The 11,755-nt window shown below is 46.6% G+C and overlaps 1 protein-coding gene across 1 annotated transcript in view; it reads right to left on the bottom strand.

Annotated features, from left to right (window-relative positions):
• The window catches only part of AMMECR1 (AMMECR nuclear protein 1), a 258,316-nt gene extending 247,283 nt beyond the window's left edge, over nucleotides 1–11,033 (bottom strand). Inside the window, exon 1 of the mRNA XM_074029417.1 lies at nucleotides 10,586–11,033. The gene's annotated coding sequence lies outside the window, so the exon portion shown is untranslated. The remainder of the gene's footprint in view (nucleotides 1–10,585) is intronic.
• Between the last annotated feature and the right edge of the window lie 722 nt (nucleotides 11,034–11,755).

Here is an 11,755-nt window from a genome sequence, read left to right on the forward strand (position 1 = left end):
ATAGACTTAGCATAGCACTTTGTAATCATCTCACTTGTTGAGTGACTCAGGGAAGAAATAATACAACTCCAGTCATTGAATTTGCCAAAAAACAGTAGACACTGAAAACCTGATTTAAATCCCTCATTATTAGCTATGTAACATTGAAGGAGTCACCTCACTTCTCTGAGCCCTAACTTTGCCATCTATAAAAAGATGATACTTAGAGGAAAAAGTTTTTTTTTTTTTTTTTTTTTTTTTTTTTTTTTTTGACAGAGTCTCCCTCTGTTGCCCAGGCAGGAGTGCAGTGGCATGCGATCTTGGCTCACTGCACCCTCCGCCTCCTGGGTTCAAGTGATTCTCCTGCCTCAGCCTCCCAAGTAGCTGGGATTACGGGCACATGCCACCATGCCCAGCTAGTTTTGTATTGTTAGTAGGGATGGGGTTTCACCATGTTGGCCAGGCTGGTCTTGAACTCCTGACCTCAAGTGATCCACCCGCCCTGGCCTCCCAAAGTGCTGGGATTACAGGCATGAGCCATCACACCTGGCCAGAAAAAGTTAGTTTTTGTTAGTATCTTGTTCTTTGGTAATGTTTTCAAAATCTTCTTTTGTTTTTTAACACATGTAAAACTTATTTTATATTTTATATCACCTAATTGCAATACCTGAGGTCTTTGAAGACCTGATTCTGTTTTCATTGTTTCTGGCTTCATCATGTTCTTTGTAATTTTGGATTATGAGTTCATGTTCAATCTGACTTTATCCTTGGTAATCCTATGAAAACTGGGTTGTGGGCATGTTCTTCCAGGGAGGATTTGTGTTTGGTTCTTCCAGGTGCATCAGGGCACTATTAATCCAGGACTTCTTCCAGTGAATTGTTTAGTCCCAAAGGCAAGGGTCATGTCTTCTTTGTGTATATGACCCCAGGGCTTAACTCAAGGACTTGTAGATGCTCAACATATATTTGTTGATTGAGTGCATGAATGAATACTTTACCAGCTTCTCTTGAAGCCCAATAAGAACTGTGACCTCTGGTATTAAAGAACAGTAGGCACATCAGGAAAATAATAATTACTAGCATTTATTGAGCCATTATTATGTGTCAGATATCATTCTAAGTGCTTTGTGTGTACTAACTCATTTAATTCTCACCATGATGCTGTGAGGTAGGTTACTATTATTGTCTTCACATTACAGAGGAGGCACCAGACTCAGACAGGCTGAATAACTTGGCCAAGGTCACATAGTGAGTGAATGGCAGAACACAGCTATGAACCCAGGCACCCTAGAGACACATTTACTCACCACCCTGTATTGGAGAAGAGATCAACAGTAGTGACAGAAGCAATAGAGTGGAAATTTTCAGTACTGCCAAAACTACGGGAGCCATATAGGCCACACCAGGCATGAGAAGGAACTTGGCATGGTCTTGTGTTGTCAGTTAACCCTTGTATGTAGGGTTTTCATTTCCCAGCTAGAAAAGGAGTAGTTTGAAAGCAGGAACTATGAATTACAGCTCTTTGAATGCTCAACAGAGATTTGCTGAGTGAATAAATGACCGTTTTGAAATTAAACACAGGAGTGCTTTGAATAAATTACTTTGCATCTTGCATGTCAAACTGAAATTGGTGAGACATCTTTCACCCTGTGTTAAAAACTAAAAATCCCTAGATGTGGTCATAACAGAGCTGGTTATAGTGACACATTGCATTTGTACTAGTGTATAATACTCAAGACTCCCTGAGAAAAGGAATAAAGAAACTTGGATTTTGCCTTCATAGGCCCTGAGGCGGTCAGAAACCAAGGGCCACTGTGTTTGTAATCCATTCCTTTGGCTGCTCTTCAAATCTAGGAGGACCTGGAGGAAAGGGGGGCTTTATTTTCTATCTTTGCCAAGATCAGGAAATAATTTGTGAACTCTCAGTAAACATTCTGGGGGCCTTCCCTCTAACACTGCTTTGGTGAAATAATATCTCCAGTTTTCACCAATCTTGGTTCAATATTTACTTGGGGGTTTGCAGTGATCATGGGGACAGGGCTCCAACATGAAGTGAAGGTTCATGAGAAGGAAAATGAGGGGAAGGCTGTGTGTGTGTGTGTGTGTGTGTGTGTGTGTGTGTGTGTGTGTGCTGGCTGAGGGATGAAGGTGGGAGGAATACCAGGATTCTGAAGCAATGAGAGCGGGATTGGGAGAGAGAGTGCATGTTGAAGAAGAAATAACTTCACCAGTTCACATGGGCTTCTTTTCAAGGGTTTTTCTTTATATAAACAATTTGCTTGGTTCCAATTAGAAGCCCACATTGGGCAGTTAGCTCCAATTTGGCAGTTCATTCTTAATTTGGCTTTCCTTATGGGTGGGAGGGAGGGCTGACAGTTAAAAGGTTGATGGGAAGAACTTTGGTGTCCTGGTGTAAAGACAGACCCCGGGATCAGAAGTTTGCCCTGATGACTTTGCCAATGTACTCATTGCCCCTGTCCTGCTGGTGGGGGGAGGGGGCATACAGCAGGCCCTTCTTTCTCATATGCCCTTGACAGACCAGGACTCACTGCTAGAAAACCCCAGGGGAAGTCATTGCTGAAGATTCTAATGTGGGGCATGTTAGGTTTGAGGAGCATGGGGAACATTTGGGCAGCTGGCAAGGTCTGGGCTACCAGGAGAGATTTGGGAGTTAAAAGCATATTAGGTGAGAGTTGACACTGTCCAAAGGGAGTATATAGAAAGAAAAGCAGAGGAAAGGGCTTGTGGAGTCATTACAGCCTGTGAGGTGGGAACAGGGTTTGGGAGTACTAAGGGTTTGGGGAGGGTTTGTGTGTTTATTCGCCCATTCATTTATTCAACATTTCTTGAGCTTTATGCCAGATGCTGAGTTGAAGAGGAAGCTGGGGATTTAAGAGGGAGAAGAGTTAAGAGGGGATCCCTGGGTGGATCCAGATGAAGGAGAAGGGAGGGGCTAAGTGCCTTGGCTCCCTCTTGCCAGGAGAGCACATCTGTTAACACAAAGCTGCATCTGTATCTCAGCCAGCTCTCTTCCATTTCATCTCCTCCTCTCTACCCACACTCACAAGACGACGAGCCACATGGTGGCTTCCTACTCCCTTGTACCACTCTACCCCCCACCGGGTTCTTTCTAGGCACTTAGCTGTGGCATCAGCAGCACCCCTTCTGAGAGATCAGGCAATCCCCAAGGGTGAGCTGGAGAAGGCGCTGTCTGTCTGGCTGTAATTAGCCCCAGCTGCTGTTGCGAGGCAGCGTTGGGGGCCGTCAGGAGTGCAAATGCATGTGTATGAACCTGTGAGCGTGGCGCCTCATTGCTATCACTCTATTTTTCACTGTATTGTGCGCTGGCTGCAGCCTTGCTGCTCTGAAACCCCTCCTGTCCCTGAGGATCCCAAAAGACAGAGTGTTCCACAGGCAGCACCAGCTTGAATCACTAATGCTATTAAGCAGGAGGACAACAAATATAGGCCCCCATATGTCCTGGATATGCAAGTCCCTGCTCTCTCTTTCCCCACCCCCGCTTCCTGAATGTTTCCAAGTGAGTGAAGTCCCAGCACTTGAAATTAGCAACACCTCACTTCTGCACAGCCTTTTGGCAAAGAGCTTTCACAGCTGCCATGTCATGCATCCTCAGACGCTTCTAGGAGCAGCATTTTATAGGTGAGGACCCTGTGGTTCAGGGAGGTGGAGAGATTTGCACAGGCTAACCCAGACAGTTAGTGGCAGACTTGTGTCCGGGAAGCAAGTCCTCGACCTCCTGGCCTGGTGGCCCATCCCCAGCAGAGCACTGCCAAGAGGGCTGCTCCCGGGTGGCTCCAGCTGCTGCTGTCTATGAGCTCGTGAGAACCTGTCAGCTGTGGCTCCAAGACCTGCCTCAGTGATTGCTGAAAACGCTGAGAGTGCTGAAAACCAGGACCCTCAAGCCGAGCCTGACCTCAGATAGTTTACTGAGTACTTGTTATGTGCCCACCACTGTGCTGGTGCTTATGGGAGACACAACAGGGGTATTGCATAGCCCCTGTCCTCAAAGAAGTGATAACTTGAATGGGGAGACAACTCTTAGATACCAAGTCCAAAGGCCATTCCAAGGACTTTTCTCTCTTCCACTAAGCAGTCTCTTGTCAGCGACAATGACACAGGGACCCCCTTCTGAATTCATCTCTCTTATCGCAGCCCTGGGGTAGAAGGGGATGTGAGGATGACTAGGAAGGGTAATGAGGAAGGGCAGGGAGACGGGGGAAGAAAGGGAAAAACTGGAGCTCCTAATAAACACCAGGCACATTGTGAAGTTTATATGTTATACATAGATCATTTGTATTATGTGTATCACTTATGTACGTGAACATATACACACAAACACATACACAATCACTTTCCAGGGATTGACTCATCTATTTTGCTCATTCTCAATCATGAAAAGAGCTTAGGACAGTGACACTTAGAAAGCACTGAATGAGTGTTAACTAGCCTTTCTTCTTATCATCATCATTTTCATTGTCATTATCGGCATATTATATGAATTATCTCATTTCTTTCTTCTAACTACAGGGCGTAGCAACTATTCTTTTTATTTCCAGTTTACAAATGAGGAAACCAGTACCTTATTTTATCCAAGCTTGTGGGTACTGAGAACATAAAGAAGAATTCAAGATGGTTCTAGGCAAACTTTGGGGCTTTCCCTATCTAGTGGGAGGGACCAAGGCACACATAAGCCCTCATGGTCCAAGGGTGCTGTGGTAGAGGAACCTCTCTGCGGAAGTTGAGGAAGGCTCCACAGATGAAGGAGGATTGAGCAGCATCTTGAGGGATGGCAGGTTATGTCAAGAGGAACAGTAGAGGCAGGGGAAGACATTCCAGGCAAAGCGAACAGTATTTACGGGACAGAGCCTAGTGCATGTTTCAAACGGCAGGACAATTGTAGCTGGGTGCACCACTGGCAGCAGCAGGAGGGAAGCAGACGAGTGTTTGCGGTCAACTATTCAGAGCCCTGTTGGCCAAGTTGACGGTTTTGTTCTGTGAGCAAGAGGGAGCCACTGGAGCTTTTCATTAAGGTAGATTCGGGACAGACTAGGAAGACAGTCCTTGCCGCACCAGGGTGTGGAAGGATTGGAGGGAAGAGAGGCCAGCTGCAGGCAGACCAATTGGGAGACCATCTCCAGGGTCTGGGCAAGAAGCGGAACAGGCTCTGAACCACGACTGTGGCAGTGAGAGCCGAGAGGAGGGGATGGCTCAAGGCACATGCCAATAGGTAGAAACCTCAGGGCTGGCTGTCATGGGGTCAAGGAGAGGGAAAAGGTGACAAGAATCCTGAGGTTCCAGCTTGGGTCTGTGGTGACACTGTCAACTGAGGCAGGGAACACAAGACTGTTAGTAGAGAGGGAGAGTGAGGGGAGACAGGTGACAAGGTCCGTTTGGACTTGTTTGGTTTGGGATGCTAGATAGTGGACATGTCCAGCAGGAAACTGGGAATCTTGGTTTTGAGCCAAGGCGAGACATGGGGGCTGGATGGCCACCACGGTCAAGGGGTATTAGTTGACCTCATGGGACTGGATGGGGTTTCTCCTCTCCCATTTTACTCCTCCAAGGCAAGGGCTAGGGACAGAGCCAGGTGAACCCCAGTATTTAATGAGGGAGGTGTTGGGGGACACCAGCCCGGAGTGAGGAGATAGCCTTCTTTGGACCTTCCCAGAAACATCATCCCCTTCCCCTCATGATCATGGCCCTTGTTCTAGGGCTGCACTCAGGCTAGTGATAGAAGGAAGGGAGGGATGGAGGGAGGGAGGTAGGGAGGAAGGGAGGAAAGAAGGGGAGGAAAGAGGGAGGGGGGAGGAGGAAGGAGGGAGGGAAGGGGGAAGAAGGGGCGGAAGAAGGAGGGAGGGAGGGAGAGAAGAAGGAAGGAGCTCTGTGCACAGAACTCATGCCCGCACAGGTGCCATGAAGCAAAACAGGACAGTCACTTCAGCTCTGGAGTTCTTTAGTGTGGGAGTGTCTTCTAACAAAACCTAATAAATTGACAGCTGTGGATTTGGGGCAGCAAGGACAAAGACCACAAGTCTACAGTGACCCCTGGAGCACTCAGTGCTACTGACTGCGTCTCCACTTTTGCAGAGCTGGGAGCACATTCATGACAGCATTTTTCAAGCTCCTGTCTGTGCAAACCACAGCCGGTCTCCTAGGAGTCCTAACACTTTAATTAGACCTAGCAGGTCCCAGAACAAAATCCCATAATCCCAAAATCTATAGCAACAAGTTAGGCATGAGAGTTTTAGTTACACTCTGGATGTAAGAGAACCCTAACTGCCACTTTCTTTCTGAGTCTCTGAATGACCCTTGACTAATCCCATTATCAGAATATTTATCCAGGATGGCCTTGGTCTCTGACACCTTGAGGACTTCTACTGATTTCTCTGTTAAATCCCTGGAACCATACCAATAATAGTTCTGAACATTTTACACTCATCATCTCATTTATTCCTCACAAATATTATAAACCCTGTTTATATATATGTATAATATTTATAGTAACAAGAATAGCAGACATTTTGCTGAGGCGAGGCATGGTTCTAAACAGGTTACATGAAGTAATTCATAATTCCACACGAACAGTACTATGAGATATTATTACTGTCTCCATTTTACAGGTGAAGAGCAAATCACAGAGAGATTGAGTAAGTTGTTCAAGGTCACACAGCCTATAAGAGGCTTAGACTGAGAGTCAAAGCCTGCCAGTGTGGCTCCACTGTGCTATTAACCAGTAACGTCGTCTATAGCCCCAACTAGCTCAAAATGGTTCTAAATGAAGAATCGCTGTGTGTTTTGCACCTCAGACTGCTAGCATCGCTGATTTAGGTCTGGAGTCTAGATAACTGAAACTACTCAGGGTCTTTGTGAAGTAGCTTAGGAGCTGCTGCTTGGACAAGACAGGGTCAGGACTTCGAAGGCATTTCCATGTGCTCCTGGAGAGTCAGGATGTAGGTTGGGGTTCATTATGGGACCCAGCTGTGTGACTTTCCTCCCCACCCCTTACCCCCATTCCCCAAGATCGAGTGCACTGTTTCTTAAGGTGTGGCTTAAGGAGAGCTCTGTAAACATGCAGATTCTAGGGCTGAAGCACAAACCCACTCTGTATCTCTATAGAGGTAGCTGCCGGAATATGCATTTTAGTGAACTCTCAGGCTGAATTACTTTGAGAACCATCAAAGTCTACTTTGACAGGATATAGTCTTGTCTTCTGGTTCTAGAAGTACCATAAGCCTAACTAGAGGTGCTTCCCACTCCTCTTTCCTGCTGAGCAGAGAAGCAGAGAAGACTAGAACGCAGAGAACATGCTGAGGGCATGCCTGTACAGAAAGCTGAGCTGCTTGTCACCACATCCCTTGAAAGAGTGAACTCTGTATCCCCAGGAGAGGATGGGGAGGGACAGAGAGAGGAAGCTATGGAAAGCCTCTGGAAGCCTTAGTACCCTGGGGCCTAGACAAGGGAGTCCCCTGAGGGAGGTAGAGAGTGGGGCTATTGGAGGAGGAGAGCAGCTATGGGCCAGCAGCCTCAGGAGCTGAGAGTCACAGTGGGAGTGACCGTGGCTTCAGAGTGATGCCATAGCTGCAGTGAGCTGTACAGGAACCAGAGACCCAAAGTTTTCTGTAGGGCTCCTTTTGCTTTGTTAGTGCTTCAGGAGTTGAATCCTTCTGGACCCTGCTCTCCCAGAAGTGATTCCATTTCACCACTAGGAGGTGGGTAGCAAAGCTCAGTCTGTGGTTGGGGAAAGCCAAGGAAATGATTTCATGAATCTTTAGCAGTGAATCCATCTATTCAGTTAGCTGGGAGATGGAGCAGATCAGAACTAGCGGGAGGAAAGGCTTAGGAATGCTCTCTAGTGGGACTTGGAGGAAAAGGTGAGAGGGTGACATTAACTGAAGGAGATGGTGAGCCCCTGACCCCTGCAGTTGTGAGACTTGCACAGAGTGGGATGATCTGCTGTTATAACCTATCCTCAGGCAATGAAGCATAAGCAGAGAGCCAGGAATATTAATCATTGCTGATTTTTGTTAAGCATTTCCTTTGTACTAGGCACTGTACTGGGCTGTACAGGCATCATCACATTCAGTCTTCACAACATTATATGATAGCTCCTATTACCGTGCCCATTTTACAGATGAGATTTAGATAGATTATACCACTTGCCCAAGGCCACACAACTAGTAAGTGGCTTAGCCAGATTTTGCACCCAAGTGGTTTTAATCCAAACCGTGTCCACTAGGCCTTAGGAAGGAGCCCACATAGAGCTGTGGGGATGCTGCATCTTTGACCTGTGGCTGTACATGGGCAACCCCTCTTCATACCTTATAGCTCTTGGTAAATGAAGTGAATCACTGTATCTACCATGAATCTCCTTGGGAATGAGTTCAGTGCTGGTATCAGAGGAAGGAAAGGGTGGGAAGAAGGTCTCAAAAGTCTAAGTCTTAGTGTGGTCCCCTCCTTTGACCTACCCACTCTGGGCTGAAGAAATGCCAGGATTGTAGGGGCAGCAGATTGTTAAATCTATTTGTTCCATGTACTGAGGCCTCGTAACATTTTTGGAGCCCTTGTTCAGTGACTCGGGCAATTCAGCCTAAGGGTACCTTTGCAGGGAGTTCGCCTATCTCTTATCCTATGTTAGTACATGAGATTCTTCCTCCTTATTATACCCCGGTTACATTAAGTGGGTCTTTTCTTATTCCCCAAATCCTGAGTCTCTGCCCCAATAAGTTGCCTGTACTCCATTTTAGCAAGAATAGAATCTTCCCTTTCTGCCAACAGAGCTTCTTGGAACTTTGGCCTTGCCTGGGTCCTTCTTGCAGACTCCTGTTCTGAGGCTCATGTTTGTACCTAGAATGATTTAATGTTCCTCCTCTCTCTTTGTCCCTCTATCAGAACCTGCTTTCAGGATGGGAGATTTAAGAGACTGATCCTCCCAAGAGGTTGGCATTTTAACTGATGCCAAAGCCCTGAGTCAAAAGAATTATATACTTAAAAATGTTCAAGCCCTTGGGAGCGGATGGAGAGATTGGAAAGGCTGATGGAACATTCTTAATGCTCCTGGAATGCCGCAAGGTGGACATAAAATTCAGGCTTCCGCCAAGACAGGACTTGGATTATTTTGGTTATAATCAGAATCCGTAACCTGCCCCCACCCCAGCACTCAGGGCTTTGATCAAAAGTCTTCCAGACAATGAACCTCTATGATCCAAGCATCATTTTCTCAGAGCTCCTTAGAAGGAGGAGAGCTAAGAAACTTCATGAATTACCAAGGACCAAGCAAACAGGCGGTAGTGAAGTCAGAAACAAATTCCTCCTGAGACTCGTTTTGTCCTATAGCCTGAAAACAAATCCAGTCTCCACCAGACATAAGGTGGAATTCCTGTCTTGATTTTTTTAGTACTGATATTAACATTGTTCTTCTCAAATCCTCTTCAGAACCAGCCCTTTTAGAACACAAATTAGAAGCTGTTTATTTTGCCAATCAGAGAAACTAAAGGCAGCCAGCCTTGGCCAAAGGAACATCTTATCCTTTGCCTTTGCTAAGGACAATGTTCCTTCTATTGTGCTCTGTGGAAATAAAAGGGCAAAATGTGCTTGCCTTCTTTTATTCCTATTCATGGCTGAGGTCATATGAAAGTTTAGAGAAGAGCACAATTTTCAGTATGGGTCATGGCAGGTTTTCCAGAAGGCTTCTTAGCCAAGATATTCCCCTCCCCTCCAAACAAGTTACGTATCCTTAAGAATGATTTGGTCTCAGTGTTAGGGGAAGAGGGTAGGTAGCAGGGCCTGGCTTTGTCATCCTGGGCTAATTTGAGGGGACTTCAGCAGTCCCCAGCAGAAGGAAAAGAAGGGCTGATTCTCCCTTTGTGAGCAGCCATTGGAGCTGCTTCAGGGACTGACAAGCCGGCCAGAGACAATGTCCTCTCTCTGGAAAGCAGTAAAAACATCAGAAATGCTCCTTTCCTAGGGAGCCCTTAGTTATTTTGGCCTCTCTTTCCATTAAAATAGGAAAGCATTGAAAGGGACCATTCGTGGCACAGCGTGGAGCCTCCCCATTGTGGCAGTATTTCTAACTGCGTTGAGAATTAACCACATTGCTCTTCCTTTTTACCATGGAGGAGTTTCTAGATTTTTATTTATACCCTACCGCTTACAACATCTTTCACTGTTTCAGCAAATGACAGCATAAAAGATGGAGAAGCCAGCAGGGGCTGTGCCCACAATAATAGCTGTGGTTGCATTTAAGACATTCAAATGCCAAGGGTGCACTTCTCCCATTAAGTCCAACATAAGAAATCAGGTGTGCACAACATTGATGAACAGAAGACCCCAAAGGACGGGTGGAGTTTCTGGTATGCTGTGGTGGGGGGTGGTGGGGTGGTGAGGTTGGGAAAGAAGGAACAGGCATTTTCATTTTCCAAACTAAGAAGCAGTTTCGGGTGAAGGGGAGCGGTGGGGATGTCAGAAATTCTTCTAACGCCATGGACCTGCCCACACCTGAGTCAGATAATGATGACCTTCCCCAGGCCCTGCTTTCTTCTCCCCCTCCCCAAAAGACAGCATGAGCATGAGTAAGCCCGGTACTTACAGGTGCAGAAGAATTTGGAACAGGAAAATGGAGCTTACAGGCTCCCGAATGCCTGCCGAGTCAGTTGCATCAGATTAGGAAGTGATGATCCTAAGAATAAGATGTTTGGAAAATCTTGTCCCCCGAAAGCCCCCTGCTTTGTCTTCTCAGCCCACATCCAAACTCAGACCACCCCCAGGATGTCTCTCATCCTGCCAGACTGCCTGGTGCCTCCGTGCCCCTTCCCGTGAGGGTGCTGGCAGCCACACTGCCTCTTTGAGCCTGTGGCCCGGCAAGGTAGTCAGGCTCATGGGATTAGGTTGGCAGGAGCGACTGTCCTCTAAACGATTAGCCCAGAGAAAGAGAGAGAGAGAGCAAGCAAACCCGAAAACGGGTCCAGGGTAGAGAGCTCCAGGTCCTTAGCATGTTCCTGGCGTATTCCGAAAGTGGCATCCACAGCAGAGAAAGTGTCCCAAAATAGCTCAGGCTGCCAATGCCTTGCTGAAACCTGAGAAAGAATTGCTGAATTTAAAGATCTGGGTCGCTGTGGGTGTGTGATCAAAGTGCAGATTTGTTGGTAGGAGGAACTCAAGCCATGAGCTTAGGAGTGACATGAGGTCACTTGGGTCATGTCCTGCCTTCTTGTTTCCAACTTGCTGAAGTTGGTAGCAGTGTCAGAGAGCTCCTCTGTGGTGAGGCAGGGGTTTGGAAAGAGGTCCTGAGGATGCTGTTTTCATGCCCAGGTCTCTGATGCGCTAACAGTATGAAATAGCAGTGCTCTGTTTTCTGCATTTCAAACAAAGGAACTGATACTATGCAAAGGTTTCTTTAGGTTATTGCTCCATGACTGATGAAATTCCCTTTTCAGTAGATTTTTCATTTCTTTTGGCCTTTGGCATAAGTAAATGTCAGCTTCTTAAAAATCAACAGAGAAGAGCAAACAGTAGGGTCTCTGTGATTTTCTTGGGATTTGAGAAATCTCCCCTCCCTAGCTTCTGACTGGATCGTGTCTGTACATTGCTGCCTGTGGTCCTGGGAAGGATGAGGTCCACCCAGACATGCTGTCTCATTTTTATATTTGCTGAGATCTTGGGACACTGTCCTTTCATCAGGTATGTCAAAAACCTTAGGATTGTCTGCAGAGAGTGTGGTTCAGTATGTGGAAAGGTCAGCATATGTCATTCTTGGATT

This window comes from Macaca fascicularis, chromosome X, assembly GCF_037993035.2.
Source record: "Macaca fascicularis isolate 582-1 chromosome X, T2T-MFA8v1.1".
Lineage (NCBI taxonomy): Eukaryota > Metazoa > Chordata > Mammalia > Primates > Cercopithecidae > Macaca > Macaca fascicularis.